General features: G+C 44.1%; 1 long non-coding RNA gene across 1 annotated transcript; it reads left to right on the top strand.

Moving 5' to 3' along the window:
- Window positions 1-13766: 13766 nt before the first annotated feature.
- Window positions 13767-15872, top strand: LOC147427020 (uncharacterized). Its single transcript, XR_015186274.1, has 2 exons — window positions 13767-14895; window positions 14962-15872. It is a non-coding gene; the product is annotated as an uncharacterized LOC147427020 (long non-coding RNA).
- Window positions 15873-18507: the final 2635 nt, after the last annotated feature.

Raw genomic sequence — 18507 nt, forward strand, 5'->3', positions numbered from 1 at the left:
TTAAGGCATAAGAAAACATGATTATTTTAAATATGAATCTCCTATAAAAGAATATCTATGACGATCGTTTTCAACTTTAGAAAATAGTATATATTTATGAAAAATATGATCAAATTTGAATATCTTATTTGAAGAGCCTTAAAATTAAAGGAAACCAAAACACCAAGCAAAACTTTTCAAGCAAACAAAATTTCGAGGGACTATGTTATACTCACTAAAAGGACTTATAACTTAGATGGAACTTTTTTGAATTAGTTGGTTGATACAGGGAAAGACAGAGAGACGCCATCTGACTTCGGGAATGCAGAAAGACAGGGATTTTTTGTTGTGTGATTTGAGGAGAGGCGGTCACACTTCCATATGAGAATATTGGCGATGTTGTGGTGTCTTGGCTTGTGATGGGAAGAGGAGATGGTGAAGGGGGAAAGAGAGAGAAATTTTTGGTGCACAAGATTCACCTTGCGGTCTAGTCCTACTGCTGCTTCCTGTGCATCAAACACTGCTTTTGCTACTTCTATTGGCCGGGGCTATCTCTGTCGTGGCATCCAAACGGATTGTGAGAAGTTTATATGCATGGAAGCACTACAAGAGGTACTTCACATTAACGACGCTCGCAGTGCGATGCTCAAAAGTGAAAACCCACGGCGTTGCTATGGTCGTCGCTAGTTTACTTGTAACTTAACGACGCTCATAGCGACGCCCATAGTGATGACCATAGTGACGCTGACAGGGGTAAAAAAATAACCGAGAGCATCCGAAAACTCGGATCTCATATCTGAGTATTCGGAGAGCAAGCAAAGGTAACCCGCTTTCTCCCTCTCACTCTCTCTCTCTCTCTCTTTCTTCTCCACACACACACACACACATACGAGGAGAGGAAGGAGAGCCAGGTATGCTCCTTCCCTCTCCTCTCTCTCATGTTCCCTTCCCCTCTTTCTCTCTCTCTCCCTCTCTGTCTCTCTCTCTCTCTGTCTCTCTCTCTCACACACACACACACCCACACACATTGTGTTTTTGAGAGAGAGAGAGAGAGAGAGAGAGAGAACACATGCATAAACAAAAAAAAAAAAACACACACACACACATGCATAAACAAAGAATGAATACACACACACATTGAGAGAGGAAAAGAGAGAGAGAGAGAGAGAGAGAGAGAGAGTGTGTGTGAAAGAGAAAGATATAAAACAAAGAGAGAGAGAGAGAAGAAGAAGAAGAAGAAGAAGAAGAGAGTTTTAACGTCGTAGGAAACTATCCCAAGAGACCTTAAAGATCTAGTCGACGAGGAGTTGAACTCAAGAGCTGTTATTCAAGAGGGAAATGGCATAACCAATATACCACACTTGGGTGATAGAAAGGTTATACCATTTTCCTCTTTTTATTGGCGCACACACACACCCACCCAAGAAGAAGAGAGTTTTAACGTCGTAGGAAAGTATCCCAACAGACCTTAAAGATCTAGCCGACGAGGAGTTGAACTCAAGACCTGTTATTCAAGAGGGAAATGGCATAACCAATCTACCACACTTGGGTGATAGAAAGGTTATACCATTTTCCTCTTTTTATTGGTGCATACACACACCCACCCAAGAAGAAGAGAGTTTTAATGTCGTAGGAAACTATCCCAAGAGACCTTAAAGATCTAGCCGACGAGGAGTTGAACTCAAGACCTGTTATTCAAGAGGAAAATGGCATAACCAATCTACCACACTTGGGTGATAGAAAGGTTATACCATTTTCCTCTTTTTATTGGCACACACACACACACCCGAGAAGAAGAAAGTTTTAACGTCGTAGGAAACTATCCCAAGAGACCTTAAAGATCTAGCCGACGAGGAGTTGAACTCAAGATCTATTATTCAAGAGCGAAATGGCATAACCAATCTACCACACTTGGGCGATAGAAAGGTTATACCATTTCCTCTTTTTATCGTTTAAGACTATGTTAGATTTAGATTTACGTTAGATTAGATTTAGGTTTATTTAGGTTAGATTTTATTAGATTTAGGTTTATTATGAGTTAGACTTACGTTAGATTAGTTTAGGTTTATTTACGCGCATTAGATTTAGATTTACGTTAGATTAGATTAAATTTAGGTTTATTTTGAATTTAAGATTAAATTAGATCTAGATTTATGTTCAATGGACCATGCGGACCAGTAATTCCACGACAATCTAGCAGTGGTGGTATTTGTGGTGAGGAGCAAGTCGTTTTTGGAGCTCATGTGTTGCAGAGTCCCTAGGACACACCGAGGAGTGTCCCTGCTTGTGAGACTGCTTAGGCTACAACCAAGGATTATACTGCCTACGCGTTTGAGAGTGGTGTCCGGGCCACTACGTCGGAGATGCTAAGGAGTGACCCGGACACTGTATCGGGGTCGCTAGAGGCCTGGACGATGAGCATTCACCGGACAGGGTTGCTATAGTTCACAAGAGGGACATGCCAAAGGGATATGCCTACCTCATCAATCGTATGTCCGATGAGATCATTATGACCCCTGAGGGGAAGCAGGTGATGGGCCGCATACGATAGTTGTGTCGATAGGTTTTCTGACACACTGTAGTCTTTCATGGTCTCTTGGAGGGCTCAGGATAAAGCCTCCAAGGATTATCTTATTGCTACGCTGCATCGGGAGTTTCCAGTTCCCTCTCTGGAGAATACATTTGACAATGCTTGGATGAGGAGACGCATGCGCAACTACATGAAGCATCGGAGGTCAGATGCACAGATGCCAGACCTGACTGGCTTGAAAGAGAGGAGTGGAGGGGTATCAAGGAGGAGAGGACGACCAATCTAGACAGGTGGTGGTAGCAGAGGGACGCAGCAAGAGTTCGCATCAAGATGGGATTATCCCATCACCTGTGGAGTGGCAACTGGGCCAGCTTTGAGGAGGATTTTGTCCCATCACCTGGGTCATGGATTGACGGGGTGGAGAGGTGAGATTATTAAACTCTTGCATTGAAGTATTTGTATATGTGAGGCCCATTCACATCTACACAGCTAGTAGCCCCATTGGTATGTCTTTTACCCTTCAATGGAGCGAATCACCACATGTTCAATTAGGTTAGATTTAAGATTAGATTTTGGATTGAGTTTTTATATTAGAGTCTACCTTTGAGATTACGGTAAAAAAATTAGAGTTAGACGAATGGTGAAAAGATCTACTATGTAAAAGATGTTAAGATGCTGTGAAATGCTACAGCTAGAGGAAGAGGCAAAGGGGTTTTGTCCACTACATGCACTATCATGTAGACGTGGGTGTGTAGATTTCTTGTACCCACAAATATAGGCATTTACCAATTACAAAGACGAGATTATAACCCGGTAGTTCTGATCTCCGTGCACCTCTACACCAAGGTGTGCAGGGATTAATGGACATGACTAGAGAATGTGAGGTAGTTTTCAGTGTGAACAAAGAGAGAGAGAGAGAGAGAGAGAGAGATAAAAGATGAAGAATTCCAATAGAAGATTAAATTTGTTGTCCAGGTTATAAGGTTACCCTCATTATGAGTAGTGACGAGGATGTGGGGCCGTCCAACCGAAACACCTATCTCTCAACGAGGATCTTATGTCCTTGTAATCAATGCAAGCATGTTGTGCGACGGACAAGACGCGTTTTTTTGCAGCATGTTCGTAAATTTGGAGAGTTCAATCCATCTATTGTAGATCGAGATTTTTGCCAATTATAACTCGTCGGACTCTGACGCTGGCCAACAGGCAGCAATCTTGCAACCCAATAGACGTGTTCCCACGCGCTTTGGTCAAGCAGCATATGTGAGGCCACAAGATGTAGCCTATGAAAGCTCGGGGGATGATCATGCAGACCACATTCCCAACGAGGCAATATTTGAGCCCAAGATCGATGAAATGATCGAGACGATCATGGATTCAGAAAGGCTTATCTATGATTATATGAAAAGTGAAGCCGATACGCATTGTATGATGGAGCACGTGTGTCTAGATAGAAGGCGCTCCTGGTTCTTCTCAACATGCAGACAAAGTTTGGATGGAGTGACACTAGCGTCATAGCGCTTCTCAGGTGATCTATTACAATGTGTTTACTTTAATAAAAAAACTCTAGATGTATAATGATCTGATAGATTTTTACACAATTGTACCGTATTTTTTTCGTTGTGTAGATTGCTCAAAGAGCAGATACTGCTAGCTGATAATGTGATGCCAGATTCCAAAGAGGAAGCAAGAAAGATTTTGCAAAACTTGGGGATGGATTACAATTCGATCCACGCATGTCCTAATGACTGCATTCTTTTCAGAATGGAATACATAGACATGGAGAAGTGTCCGAAATGTGATTTCGAGATATCGAGTAGATCTCCACGGAACAAAAATTTCACAAAAGGTTTTGCGACATTCTCCTCTACTTCCTTGCATCAAGAATTTCTTCGATTGTAAGTCCATGGCCACCTTAGCATCATGGCATGAGGAGAATAAATCTTTAGATGGTGTGCTACGGATTCATGCAGATTGCGCAGCCTAGAAATATATAGATGAAACATGGTCGGATTTTGCCAGGGAAGCTCAAAATTTGCACCTAGGCGTGGCTATGGATGGCGTAAATCCATTTGGTCAAAGATCAACATCTTACAGTGTATGGCCCGTTCTCATCGTCAACTACAACATTCCCCCGTGGTTGACTACGAAGAAGGGGCACCTATGGCTAAGCTTGATTGTGTTGGGCGGTATAAAGTGAAGAATATGGATGTGTATCTTTGTCCACTATTGGAAGAGCTACAACAATTGTGGATTGGCATAGAAGTGGTGGATATGAGCCGACACACAGGTCGCGACGGAATGCTTTGATCAGAAGCATTCTAATGTGGACCGTACATGACTATCCCGGACTAACAGAATGCTCAAGTGATTTACACTTAAACTCAAACACTGTAAATCTTGGTTTTTCTCAAGCTTATCTATTATCATGTGTATACATTCAGGGCTTCAAACAAGCAGATACAAAGCATGTGTCACATGTGGACCTAGACTGAATGCACGTCGGGCGCCCTCATTGAAGAAGCAAATCTACGAAGGTCATCAAGTGGATCTTCCAGAGAATCATATGTTATGTGATAGCTTTTTGGGAAGAGAGACACCGAGGATGTCTGCACAAGCATGGTTAGAGCAGCAGGAGATGTGTGATGACGGTTTGTCCCCGGGGATGAAGAGACTCTCTCTATGGTATGAGTTACCATATTGGCCCTGACTCATGATCAATCACTTGCTCGATCCAATGCACATATTCAAGAATGTGGGTAATCTACTATGGGACCATCTGACCAGCAAGAAAGATACTTTGGGAGCCAGGGTTGACCTTAGAAATGTGGATCGTATGAGCAATATTGGTCGCAGACAACATCCGATGGATCGATAAAACTCCCTAAAGCGCCATGGATTTTCACAGGAGCCCAAGAATGCAAAGTAAAAGATACCATTCGATCTTTGCGGAGGTTGTGTGCATGTTTGAGAAACACTTTCCTGGTACCTACTACCATGCTAACCATTCACGTGCATCTTCTTGTTCACATAGTTGATGAGGTGGAAATAGCTGGCACATTACATTCCAGATGGATGTTCTTTTTAGAACGTTTCACAAAAACGCTCAAGGGATATGTGCGTCAGAAGGCACGTTCAGAGGGTAGCATGGCAGAAGTTTGGCTGGTATCAGAGTCCCTAGTGTACATTGGAGAGTGGCTAGATGGATTTGATAAAGCCCGGGACACGCTATGGCAAACCATAGATGATGAGGGCATACTGGGATTGTCATGTGCAATCTCGGTGTTGAGAAGAAGATGATGGAAGATCTAGAGGCTAAAATCAACCGATTTTGCATGCTTCACAATCCAGTGATGCAAAAGCGGATTTCACAATATGAGGATGCAAAGCAAGAGCGACAAAGGGCACAAATCGAGTGGAGACGGGGAAGACGACCACCGATGCACTATCCGACGGGTCTGGAGAGCCTACCAACATTCATGAGCTTGCACGACCAAGGTATGTTTGCAATGTACGAGTAGTGACTTTCTAGATGTTTAAACGGCCACTCATAATCTTTGTTGGTTGTAGTATAAGTCATATACAATAGCATGGTGTAAAGGTCGACATTTTAGGGTAGAACAGATCGACAAAAAGCGTTTTACTCAAGATTGTGGAATCATGGCAAAATTTGAACAGTCTAGTCGATGACGGTCCTCTTATGCAGATCCTGTGGTGGCGGAACTCACTTACTTTGGCATGCTACAAGAGATTTTGAGAATCGATTATAGAGGATTTTTTGTCGACTTGTTCGACGTGCAATGGTTCAAGATAATCATGGAGGGTCACAACGCTACTATGCGTAGAGGAGAGTCCAGTTTTCTTGAGGTGGATTCAACTAAGAAATGGACTGACCTAAGAGAAACTTTCGTACTACCCAAGCATTGTGAACAAGTAAGTATGTAAATAGTTAACATCCAATTTTAGAAGTTATGTGCTTAGAAGCTCTCATGTAAGTTATGTGGCGCTGGCAGGTGATATTTCATCCTACAAAGTCTGCATCAAACTGGTGGTACGTCATAGAGGTAGCCCCTCATAGTGCATGGATGTATGAAGGCTACCATGTGCCAATCACAGTGGCATCAATGGAGGAGATTGGAGAAGATGCTCAGTCAGAAGCTGTTGAGGTGGTGCCAGACGAGCATCAAGCTGCTACTCTCTATGGGGTACATGCAGAGGATCTACAAAATAAAACAGAGGATATCTGTTTAAACAGAGAGCTCTATATAGATATAGGAAGTTATGCTAAGCTTTGCGAGGATGAGAGAGAGACCTCTTAAAGCCATAAATATTGTATTTGAACAATCTAGCTCCGTTTTATAATGTATATTATATTCACATGGCTTTTTGTCGATTTCTGTCTATATGCGTCATTGCGTCATTGTATTTAATGTTCTTTGCGTCCACTCCAGGTACGTATGCTCTAGGTATGTTCTCACAACCAGGGACGACGAGCACTCCGCTTCGAGTGGGATGGAGACTGAAGCTGCAATCACGAAGCTGGTCTGCTCAATATAGATGTTGCTCGTCCCACCGCTAGATCTAGTTGATCTGGTGAAAGAGACACTAGAAGCACTACTACTACTTCTCAGTGTCTCTTTCACCTGATCTATTAGATTTAGTGGTGGGAGAAGCAACTTCTATGAGCAGACCTTCGCAATGCAGCTTCAGTCTCCATCTCACTCGGAGCGCAATGCTTTTACAAATTCACAGAAATTCAACGAAATCTCTCTACACAGGAATCCCTCCCCCTTTATGAGTCCTCTCTCTCTCTCTCTCTCTCTCTCTCTCTCTCTCTCTCTCTCTCTCTCTCTCTCTCTCTCTCTCTCTACTTGTCCATGTTTTCTTCTCCATTCATTCAATATTAAGTTTAAATGTTCGTGTGTTTAATGCAGGTATGGATGATGAGGAGTTTCTTTCTTCTTTGTCACCCCAGCAGAGATAGTGGTACGTGGAGCTTCATCGCTCTGGCGCACCATCGCACGTTCCTACTCCGGCCGCGTCTCCCTCTGTTTTGGAGCATTCAACGCGCTCCAAAACTTTGGTGTCGACGAGACGATCTTCACACTCATCTAGGCACCGGCGCTCTAGTGGTGGCGGCAGCGGTTGTTATGGGGATGCTGTCGCCGATGCCTCGACACCGCCTCGTGTTCGACGAGGCTCTTTACCCTCCCGTTCTTTGCCCACCCCGACACCAGCCACGGCATTGCCATCTACACCAGTTTTTGCGCGGCTAATGGCCGTTCCTAGCGGCTACACATCACTAGCTACTTCTCCAAGAGTCACTCCAACTGACACTCCTCGTTTCGGGGCCCAGACTCCAGTGGAGACACTTGACGTCCATACCCCCATTGACATGCCGCTAGAGATCCCTGCCAGGACACACAGGTTCACGCGTCACCGGTGAGAGGGCTTGCCTTACTCCGTCGACTTTAGCGGCGGCATCATCTTGGATGATGAAGGCAAGAAGGTGATCTCGCGCATTCGCGGTCTTTGCTCTCAGGTGTTTAAACACTACATACTAAACACCTGGAGTGAAGTACCAAGTGATTTAAAAAACAGAGTCATCAACATGCTTCATCACGAGTTTCCCGTTTCAACACGGGATGACCACTTCAATGAAGACGTGATGAAGGTTCGAATGCACGAATACTGTAAGCACAAGCGTTCCAAAGTGCAAAAAGCAATTAAGCATGGGTGGAACAGACCAGATTGGCTGGCCAAAGAAGATTGGAAGAATGCGAAGAAAGCAGCGCGCGAGAATCGCGACAAGTGGAAGCAACAAAAGGAGGCAGCTAGAGCGCAAGTAGAGGCAGGGAGCTCGCACCACTTGGGGAGCGGCGGGTGGGCATCATTTGAGGCCGATTTTGTAAGTGTTTTCGCATTGCTCTTTAGGTTTGATAGTTTAGGGTTTAGGGGTTTTTTAATTCTAACATAATGGATTCTTTGTATGTTTTGACAGTGGTCGATTGACAGGATGTGACCCCACACCGTATGAGCGTGAGTACGCACGCAGGAAGGACTTTAACGCCCTCATGGACATTCCAAGTTCTTGCGGCGGCATGGTTAGTATTAAGGTTTACTCTTTTCTATTTGTAGTATTGTTTTATAAATTATATGTTTATACTTACAAAAAGTTGTCCTTTTTTTGCAAAATTCGACAAATACACCGCTTGGACGCGATGAAACGTCTGATTAGATGACGTCAGTGTAACCGTAGTTAGATAGCATTAGTTTCCTTTTGTCATAGCATATATATCATGAGATGACATTTATATATCTTTTTGAAAACCATGTATATTTTTTCAATAATGACAATGGTGTTGTAACTATTACATTTGCAAAGTTTAACAATCAAGTGATTTTGCCTATGAGGTATACAATTGTCATTGGTTTACTTTCATCAATTTACTTTTGTCAGTTTTGTCTCTTTATTCTACAAACAATACTATCGATGGAATTAATGGTTATATTGTTTTGTGGGTGACTACTTTGGGTCTATATCTAAGCTTGCACTTTCTTTAAAAGGTGAATCAGTTATTGAAACATTCAATATGGTTGATGGGTTGAATGCCCTGCTAGCAAAAAAAAATTCTCTCAGGCGTTGCTATATAAGGCTCTATAGCATCGCTATAAACATCGTTATACGTGGCCTATAAACGTCGCTATGATTGTCGCTATAGGCGTCGCTATATAGCGACGTCTATAGCGATGCTTATAGAGACCGTTATAGCGACGCTCATAGCGACGTTATCGACGCTATGAGCGTCGCTATGATTGTCGCTATAGGCGTCGCTATATAGCGACGTCTATAGCGATGCTTATAGAGACCGTTATAGCGACGCTCTTAGCGACGATCTTAGTGACGCCGGGGAGTATAAAAACCCAATGTATTTCCGTCACTAACAGCGTCACAAGTGCACACAACCTCTTATAGTGAAGAGAGCACTCAAACAACACATTTGGGAAAAAAGAGTCGATATACACTAGGGCAATGAGGTAGCAGCAGGGTGGTTGGACAAGGGCAAAGCCATGGAGGACAATAGGCATAGGCGATTGCATGTGTGAATCGAGTCTACCTTAGGGCTTGATGTTGTTAGTCCTTAGGTGTCAAGAAATCTTGCCAGCAAATTAATTAATGAATTCAACATGGACCTAATAATTTATCCACCACCTATGGCTCTACATTACATAGATAACCAATAATTTTTCTATGAGATTCCACAATTCCTTAGTCGAATGCAAAAGTGCTCCTCTTTTCTCCATCATCCGACCCCTCCTTCACGGGGCCATCGTTGGGTATGCAATGGGAAGCACCGAGCTGCTAGTTGGAGGCAAACAGCTACCTCGTGTCCAACTCAGCATCATGATGTACTCCAATAGCCCATGCGCATGTGTTCCCTGTTATGCGCTATCACACACAGCACTTGCTCTTAGATAGTTGCACACATCTGTGAGATATCCCACCGCTTGCAGAGAAACAAGATTAAGACAGAGCAAATACAGCTTGCGAGACACAAGAAAATCAAAAGCTCTATCCCTCTTGTTGCTCCGGGACCTCCCATGCAGAAGAGCGAGACCTCCTTTTTTGAGCAAAGTGAAAATGGTCAATTTGTTTATGGTCCCCTGCTTAGCCTTCAATGGCCCGCTTCTAAAGTTAGCCAAATGCAACTGGAAAAAGTTTTTTGAAACCGGTGAAAAGATTCATATGGAGAAACAACAGTAAAGACTCGATGCCATGGCAGTGGGTGGGATGGGGTTCAATTGCAAGACCTATTGAGCAAGGCAGCATCTGAATCCTCAACCCTGGTGTGCCAAGTTTGTGGTAGCAATCACAAAGCATGACCAAGCATGGGATGTTATGTCTCTAGCCATGATGGACAATGCTAAATTGTGCTAAAAAGTTGGGTAGTGGAAAGGGCTTGAGATACACGAAAAGTTGCTTGCCCCTAGATGGTCGAGCTTGAAACTTGGGGGCACAATGGGCGAGCTAGTTCGAAATGCAATAGAGCAATAGGGTCCTTGGAATGGGGGGAGATAACAAGGTACTTTTACAACTCTATATCTCACTGGTCCCTGCTCTCTAAAACTTGAAGCATCCTTTTGAACCCATTCTAGACGGAGGTAGCCAGAAAGATTAATAACAAAGTAGGTTCGAGTGGAAGGCATGGCAGTGGCCCTTGGGCATTTCCTAAACTGCAAACAAAGGATGTGTACAACTCCCTTATGGCCTCGAAAGACTGGTTGTTTCCCCTAAACAAACAGTGGAGCAAGCAATGGCCAGAATCAAGGTGGATGGCAATCACGAAGAACATATGGGGCCCACCTTGGCCGCTTGAGATGAAGGTATTTATGTGAGACCGCAGGGTAGACAGACATGCAAATAACCTCCCAACCATCCTATATATAGGCCCTTGGCCCTCTTCCATATATAGACCCCTTTACTGCATGTGTGTCCGGCACGTTGCCAGGGCCGTGCCCGCCTAGTCCTACCCTTGGCATGACATTATTCTCCCCTTGAAGAATCGTTTTCGTCCTTGAAAACACAAGTGGTGGTAACTTCATAAGAACATTAATTTTTTCCATCGTGGCATCCCTCATGGATCCAACCGTTCGTTGGATCGGAACCCGATTTAGTGGGAGGTTCAATGAAATCAAGAATAACATCTTGATTTTTCCACATTGTTGTCCCTATGCAACCGTCTTGATTAACCGACCCATAACCAACATAGCGTGGAACTCCATTTAGAACTCACTTGAGTATGCTAAACAAGTTATCACAACTAAAAGGTGTCTAAATGCATACCCAGGTTTCAAACTTTCTGAAGGTACTGGAACGTCCAATATGACCTTTGCTCAACTTTCCATGAAAGTAACATGCTGATATACTTATCAACACCAACCAAGTCCTTGACTTGTTGTCGTTTCTTGTCAGTAACCAACCTCATCCAAATTGATGATCTAGGTTGATAACCTGAGAATAATAGGCAGAGACTAAAACTAGTCGCAACATGTCGTTCATCATGTGAAACAAACTCCAAACCAGAAAGGTAACCGATCCAGTTGTGTCACTTCTTGCTAACGTATGCACTTAGCATATCCTTTAGCGTGGTTAACTAACGTATGCGGCGATACGCTTAGCATATCCTTTAGTACTAAATAGAATGCTTGTAAGCTACCCATCCAACACGGGATGAATAGCAGAGAATAAGAGTGAGGTGCTTTCCCCAATCAATTACAGACAGTCTTCCATGACTGATGATAACCTACAACTCACCAAGTGAGGTTCTAGTCGTATACTTGATATGAATCTGACCGAAGTAAACTCATAGAGTTTAGATCATCCAATCACAAGCACCCATACTAAACCATTATCGTGTATGGCCGGGTGTAAACTCATACTAAATCTGCTATAGAGGTTGCACTTGAAGTACAAAAACTTGTAGAAACAATGAAGTCCATGAATTTGCATGCCGCTCCGAACAAATCTGTGTTAAACAGTAGGGCCCATAACACCTAGTGTTCATGCGTTTAACACAAACAAATCCAAACCGCAACTCCATGACGAGACTTTCCACGGTATGTACGTGAAAGCCTTGCAACGAAAGTTGGACCATAACAAAATGTGAAAACTTAGTCACACCTAGGTACCAACCATGAGACATTTTCATTACCAATGTGAGACCGCATGGTAGATAGACATGCGAATAACCTCCCAACCATCCTATATATAGGCCCTTGGCCCTCTTCCATATATAGACCCCTTTACTGCATGTGTGTCCGGTACGTTGCCAGGGCCGTGCCCGCCTAGTCCTACCCTTGGCATGACACTTTCTTTGGAAGGTATCATGGGGAGCCCTACATACTGGTCCTTGCCAGAGGGATTGCTTCTGATAGATGCTCGTAGTGTAGAAAGGCTAGTGAGGACCTCCCTCACTTGTTCAAGGATTGCTCAACGATTTGCGGCCTAGTATGGAAGTTATGCAAATGGGTCCAAAAGACATGGAAGATAGGTCTCTACAAGAACGATCTCTTTTTGGGAGTGAAGGTGTTCAAGAGCCAAGCGCTTCTTGTTAGTGCGTAAATCGTCGGATATTGCTTCTTCAAACACATTTGGAACAGTCGGGTCTTCGAGAATGCCTTGATAACAGCTAGGTTCACAGAGATTATTCGAGAAAGTAGGGATACGATCGTCGCCTTTGGGAAGCAAATCAAATTTGAGGAGTGGATTAGGGCAATTGATGCCGTATTGTCTGATTATCACCGCCATAATTAGCCAAGTTTTCCACAGGGGTACTTCCTAGTGATGCGGGGTGGCTCCCCTATTAGCCGATGTATCTTGGCTACCAGGAGATGCCATGGCTTGGCACGAGCATGACTTGAATCTGTGTTATTGTTAATATATTTTAGTCACCATTGTTAGTTTTGCCAAATTTTAAAAAAAAAGATTCACACATCACGGACACACTAATCACGTGGAAAAGCTTAGACTTTAGGGGGTGGGCCTTTCTTCAACTAGAAATTAATTTATGAGCAAAAATGTTATAAGTTTACACGTTGAATGCCGATTTGTGGGGCCCTCCTTTTTTTCTTGGGTATTTTGCCCTTTTTTTGGTGTAATCTGCCCTTTTTTTCCTTAGGTATTTTACCCCTTTTGGGGGGGTGGAAGGACCTCGTTCATAAGTGTCACCGGACTCACTCGAGGGATCTACGGTGGATATTAAATCCACCATTGATCCCATTTCTGCATGGCACAAAGGGAACGTCCCCACCCTCACCCACTCGGGACTCGACCTCTCCACCTCCCACTTGAGACTCGCACTCACTATCCAGTCCGTCGCCTGTCGCACTTGCTTGAAAAGGTGGTGAGTGCAATACTATAAGAGTCTACCCCCCCGTTGCGTGGATCCGACAGCCTAAAGCATCCCCCGCCTTGCCGAGCGCCATTCCCCGCCGTTGATCCCTCGAGTGACACCCCGTGTCACTTATGACCGAGGGTGAAAGGATATATTTAACCACCCAAGGGCTCCTGTGGTAGTCTTTTAAAAGCCATGAGTTCAACTCAAGTTTACAGTGTTAGAGAACTTAGGAATGATAATCAACTCATCATTGCACATGCACCATACTGTGTGTGTGTGTGTGTGTGTGTGTGTGTGAGAGAGAGAGAGAGAGAGAGAGAGACAGAGAGAGGGAAGTTTTGAGCTCAAGACGTATTCTCAGGACGGAAATGAAGGCGGGGGAGGGCCTTGCGTGTTTTTTGAGAAAGAGATGCTGCTTGCCAACTTGGCACTCTTGCGTGTTTCTGAGAAAGAGGATCTTATCGGATTAAAATTTTTGTTTTGCAGGCACTCATCGATCCCGCGGAAAAGAGGATGCGTCTTTTCTGAAAAAGAGGTTCTTTTGGGATTAAAGCTTTTCTTTGCAGACGTACCTCATTGATTCCGCAGAAGAGGCTGCGTCCATATTGCCCTATGTCCCTTCCTCATTATATATTTTGACAGCCTTCCATTGATTATCAGTCTGTGTACGTGTCTGTGGGTGGGTGTGGGTGTGTGTGTGTGTGTGTGTGTGTGAGAGAGAGAGAGAGAGAGAGAGAGAGAGAGAGACTTTGTGATTGTATGCAAAAAACCATTGAAATGCTATCAATACACCTTTCTAGCACCTACAATTTCTCATGATGCAGAAGTATCAAGTTTGTGGCATCACCATGTCAATCATAGATGGGCGTCTCCGAATATCGATGTCAGACACCGAAGGTGGCATGCTCAATGAATCCAAGTGCCAAGTGGATCTTCATGCCACCTTCGATGTCAGACATCAGACATCGAAGGTGGCATGCTCAATGAATCCAAGTGCCAAGTGGATCTTCACCTGATTGCCAAATTCTAGAACTACACTTGCAAAATGATTTGGATGAATATGATGATGATAGCGACAATGACAACAGTAGGAATGAGGACATCAGTGATGATGATTATCATAATGATGGCGATGATGATGACAATTACTATAGGAATAAAGATGACAGTGCTGATGATTTCCATCAGTGATGGCGATTGCGATCGGCTGATGCCGAGGTCATGGATGCCGCATGAAGGGGAATGCCTGCATCAGAGCCTAAAGGAATGAGCTTGCTTGTTACAGCTATTGCATCCCCTTCATGTGCCATTCATAGCCTAGGCATCAACCTATCCTTCTCGCCCCTCTGCTTGAATGAGGCCCAACATAAAGCTAGCCATTCCATCCTGGCCAGGCCTTTGCCTTGCACGCATCAACACAAACACGGCAGCAAATTACTGTGTGGTTGAGATTCTTGGGGGTCCTCTGACGAAGTACGTTACTGCAAGGTAAGGCTCCTTAGCTTCAAGTTTTAATGAAAGATCTCTACACTGACAAGCCCTGCTGTTGTCCAGGTTGAGCTTGAGTACTGTCCAGGTTCATACTGTCGCACTGCAACAGCCAGCACCTGAACTCTTCACCTTCGGCGACAGAGAGAGAGAGAGAAGAAGAAGAAGATTGTATTAACATCCTAGGAAACTATCCCAAGACACCTTAAAGATCTATCCGACGAGGAGAGTTGAACTCAAGACCCTTGTCCCTCTCAACTGAACGTTGGGGAGAATGCGAGAGGAGGTCCTAGCCTAGAATGAGCTGCGAGGTCCAAGAGAGCAGCTCATTCTAGGATCATGGTATGGTATGAGAGAGTGAGCAAAAGTAGGCTTGAGAGAGAGAGAGGCCAAATGGGGGAGATCGGGTAGTATGAAAGCAAGAGGTCAGATGAGGGAGGTTTGGTACTTCAAGAGCAGGCTTGGTAGTGTGGTTTGTAGAGGACAATGACATAGATCTTTGGCTGGTGTAAGTGACCCCTAGCCAGCAAGTCATGGACTGTCAGTCTTCATCAAGGCAACCCACCAAGTCATGATTGTTGAGCTTGCAGTTCAAGGAAACCTGTTATTGAGCCTACAGGTAAAGGTCGGTTATTGCTTAGTAGTAGCGGGGACCGTCGGGGAGGTGGCAAGGTGGAGGAACTACCATGTGGCAGAATCCCCTTTGCCAACATTTGAAGAAAACACTCCAACAACAAAGAGCGGTTTTGGAGCCAAGGGAAGAAAGAGGTGTTTGAGGGTTTTTTTTGCCTGGCAAAGGCAGTCTTTGGTCTAATTATTTGTGGAAGACCTGCCCATGTTGCTATTTAGTGCCATCAACAAAACATGTAAAGAAAATGTCAAAGCCATGCAATTTCACATACATTGTATCTTTGAGAAATGAGTGCAGAGAGCTTGCATACATTGCAAGAAATTCTATCTCCATTAATTTGTTGATACTTGATGAACCATGCTTTCATCATGCCGTACATCTCATTTGTATCATCGTTGCTTAAAATGAGCAAATCCAATTTTTGGAAAGAATTCTTGAAGCCTATCAAGCGGTTTTTATGGAAAAGTAACATGAAGGCCACAACCCCAGTGGGAAATATGGAAATGGGTTGCAAGACCTAAGAAGCAGGGCGATATCGGGATTATTGACCCTATGATACATGCAGAAGCTTTGTGTACCAAACTCATGGTTTCTCTGACAAACAGAAACAGGAGTGGGCTATTATGGCTTGAGATATGATGGACAACGCAAAGCTTGCCTCAGGAGGGGGCATATGGAAGATGGCCACAGTGCCGGACAAGATTTTGGCACCTTGTTGGGCATCCCTCAAGCTTGGTGGCTGCATAGGAGAACTAGCACGGAAGTGTAACAAAGGAGCCTCAACTCTAGAATGGGGAGAGAATTTCAACTACTTCAAGGATTCCTCCCGTAATTGTTCCCCATGGCTTTCCAAACTTGAAAGGGGCTCCTTAAATCCTTTTTGAATGGAAATTGCACGGCAAGTGAGCAGTAAAGGAATCTATAAACTGTTGCATCTCTGGGATGACAGAAGTTGTTGCTGGAAGGATGGGGAGCTCATGGTGATAAATTGGGGATCTATGAAAGGTTTCTCATTAGTAGACTCTTAGAAGTGCTAGCATCCACATATCCTCATGTATGCGGATCAGAAATAGATTGGAGAGCCTGGCATTGGCCGAAACTTGAAAGACAAAGTGTTCTAGCGTCCCAACTCTTGGAATAGATACAATGTGTTGGTGTACCAACCTGATTGGTTTGCAAAAAAATCTGGAAGAAAAACGGGGCAAAAGAACACTGGTAAAAGAGGGTTGATAGCATTTGGAAAAATAAAGGGCTGGACTACATAAAGGTATTCATTTGGAAGGTGCTTTGGGGAGCTTTGCCCAATGGGGCTAAGGTGCAAGCTAGAGGTCTTGGCTTAGATACTTGCTCAAGCTGCAAGTCAGCCTTGGAAGACCCCCTCCATCTGTTTTGCAAGTGCCCTACTTTGCGGGGTTTAGCTGCCAGAGTGTGCAAGTGGGTAAGAAGGACTTAGAAGATCACCTTTTCTCTAGATGACCTGATCTTGGGAGGGCGTGGTATCCAAAGCTAGGCTGATATGATATGCACTCAAATGATCAGATTCTGCTACCTGAACCAAGTATAAAAGTCCAGGAACCTTCGGGTCTTTGAGGGCAAACTAGATGTAGCTCTCTTTGATGATATTGTACGATCAAGCATTGAGCCCATTCGCATGGTAGGAGCAAGAAGAGGGGTAGTAGACAAAGATGAAGGATGGATGCATACTTTGAGTTGTTTAGAACACCCAAGAGGATAGGAGTTACTCATATGGTAGGTTTTTCTGTGTTCAAGTCTCTGATGGAACCCTAGCCCCCTCAAGGCACAGGACCTTAAGATCATCCCAGAATTCTCTGAAGAATTCAGTCGTCAACCATCCCAATCGGAGACTTCTCCTTGCCAAGAGATTGCAATGCTAGTGAACATTTGCCTTTGGAGAATGCCACTTCCCGACGTTTGGCTTCCAATTGGGGAACCTTCTTCTTGACACTCTGAAGCAAAGTTGCTCTGGCTTCATCCACATCCTGGGACCGGGCCTCTCACTCGCCAATAATGTGGCTTAGATAGTTCAGTATTGGACCAACCATCTCATCTTGGTTCTGCATTGCATTCCCATTCTCATCATAGAGCGAGTGGACGCGGTCTCAGCTCTTCTTGACTTTCAAAGCCCTAAAAAAATATGCTTCACTAGAGGCTTCTGGTTGTGGGAAGGTCTCCTTGGAGAGAAATCTGGACTTCTTGATTTCCTCAAGTTGTTCATTACCCATGTTAGATTTAGCTTCCAACCACTGCTTGTGCTCATCCTCGGTAGCTAGCCCAGTAACCTTTCTTGAGGTTAGTTGAGCTCACAAAATGAGATGCTTGAGGTGCGCTTAACTGACTTCTATTCTGAGGGCGGCATGAGCTTTTGATTGCTTTTTGAATGCTTCGAGAAAATAGATCCCAAACATTAGGTTTATTGAGATCCGCATCTATCTTGAGCTTACCCAATGCTTTTTTGGTTAGGCTTTTGAACAGAGGGTCTTTGAACACGTGTTTCCTATTATAAGAATTTTTTTCACCCCTTTTGGGGTCTGCCCCAAGTTTGTCCCTCCTCTTTAGCTTTCTTGAGTTATATATGTAAGGGCATGTGATCCGATAGGCTTTTTGTTGAGATCACATCCATCTCTAGCAACGACGGGATCCAGTCAACCCAGTGCGAGCAATAACATTTGTCAAGCCTCGAGGCGGTACGGGCATACCGGAGACTTGTGTAGGTGAACCCAGGCATGTTGTTCTAGCAGCCCACCTTCCACAAATTAACCATGGCCCACTTCTCACAGAAGCTCATCGATTTAGATTTTTAGTGCCAGCCAACATACTCGCGAAACCTGTTCCATCCTAACTCTTCTCTACCATATTGAAATCCCCAACCATTAGCCACTCCCCTTCTATAGGAGTATCCTTGAGATGCATCCACAATTTAGCTCTATCCTTTGCATTGCAAGGGCCATACATATTCACTA

Source organism: Adiantum capillus-veneris, chromosome 24, assembly GCF_014529385.1.
Source record: "Adiantum capillus-veneris isolate H3 chromosome 24, ASM1452938v2, whole genome shotgun sequence".
Classification (NCBI taxonomy): Eukaryota; Viridiplantae; Streptophyta; class Polypodiopsida; order Polypodiales; family Pteridaceae; genus Adiantum; species Adiantum capillus-veneris.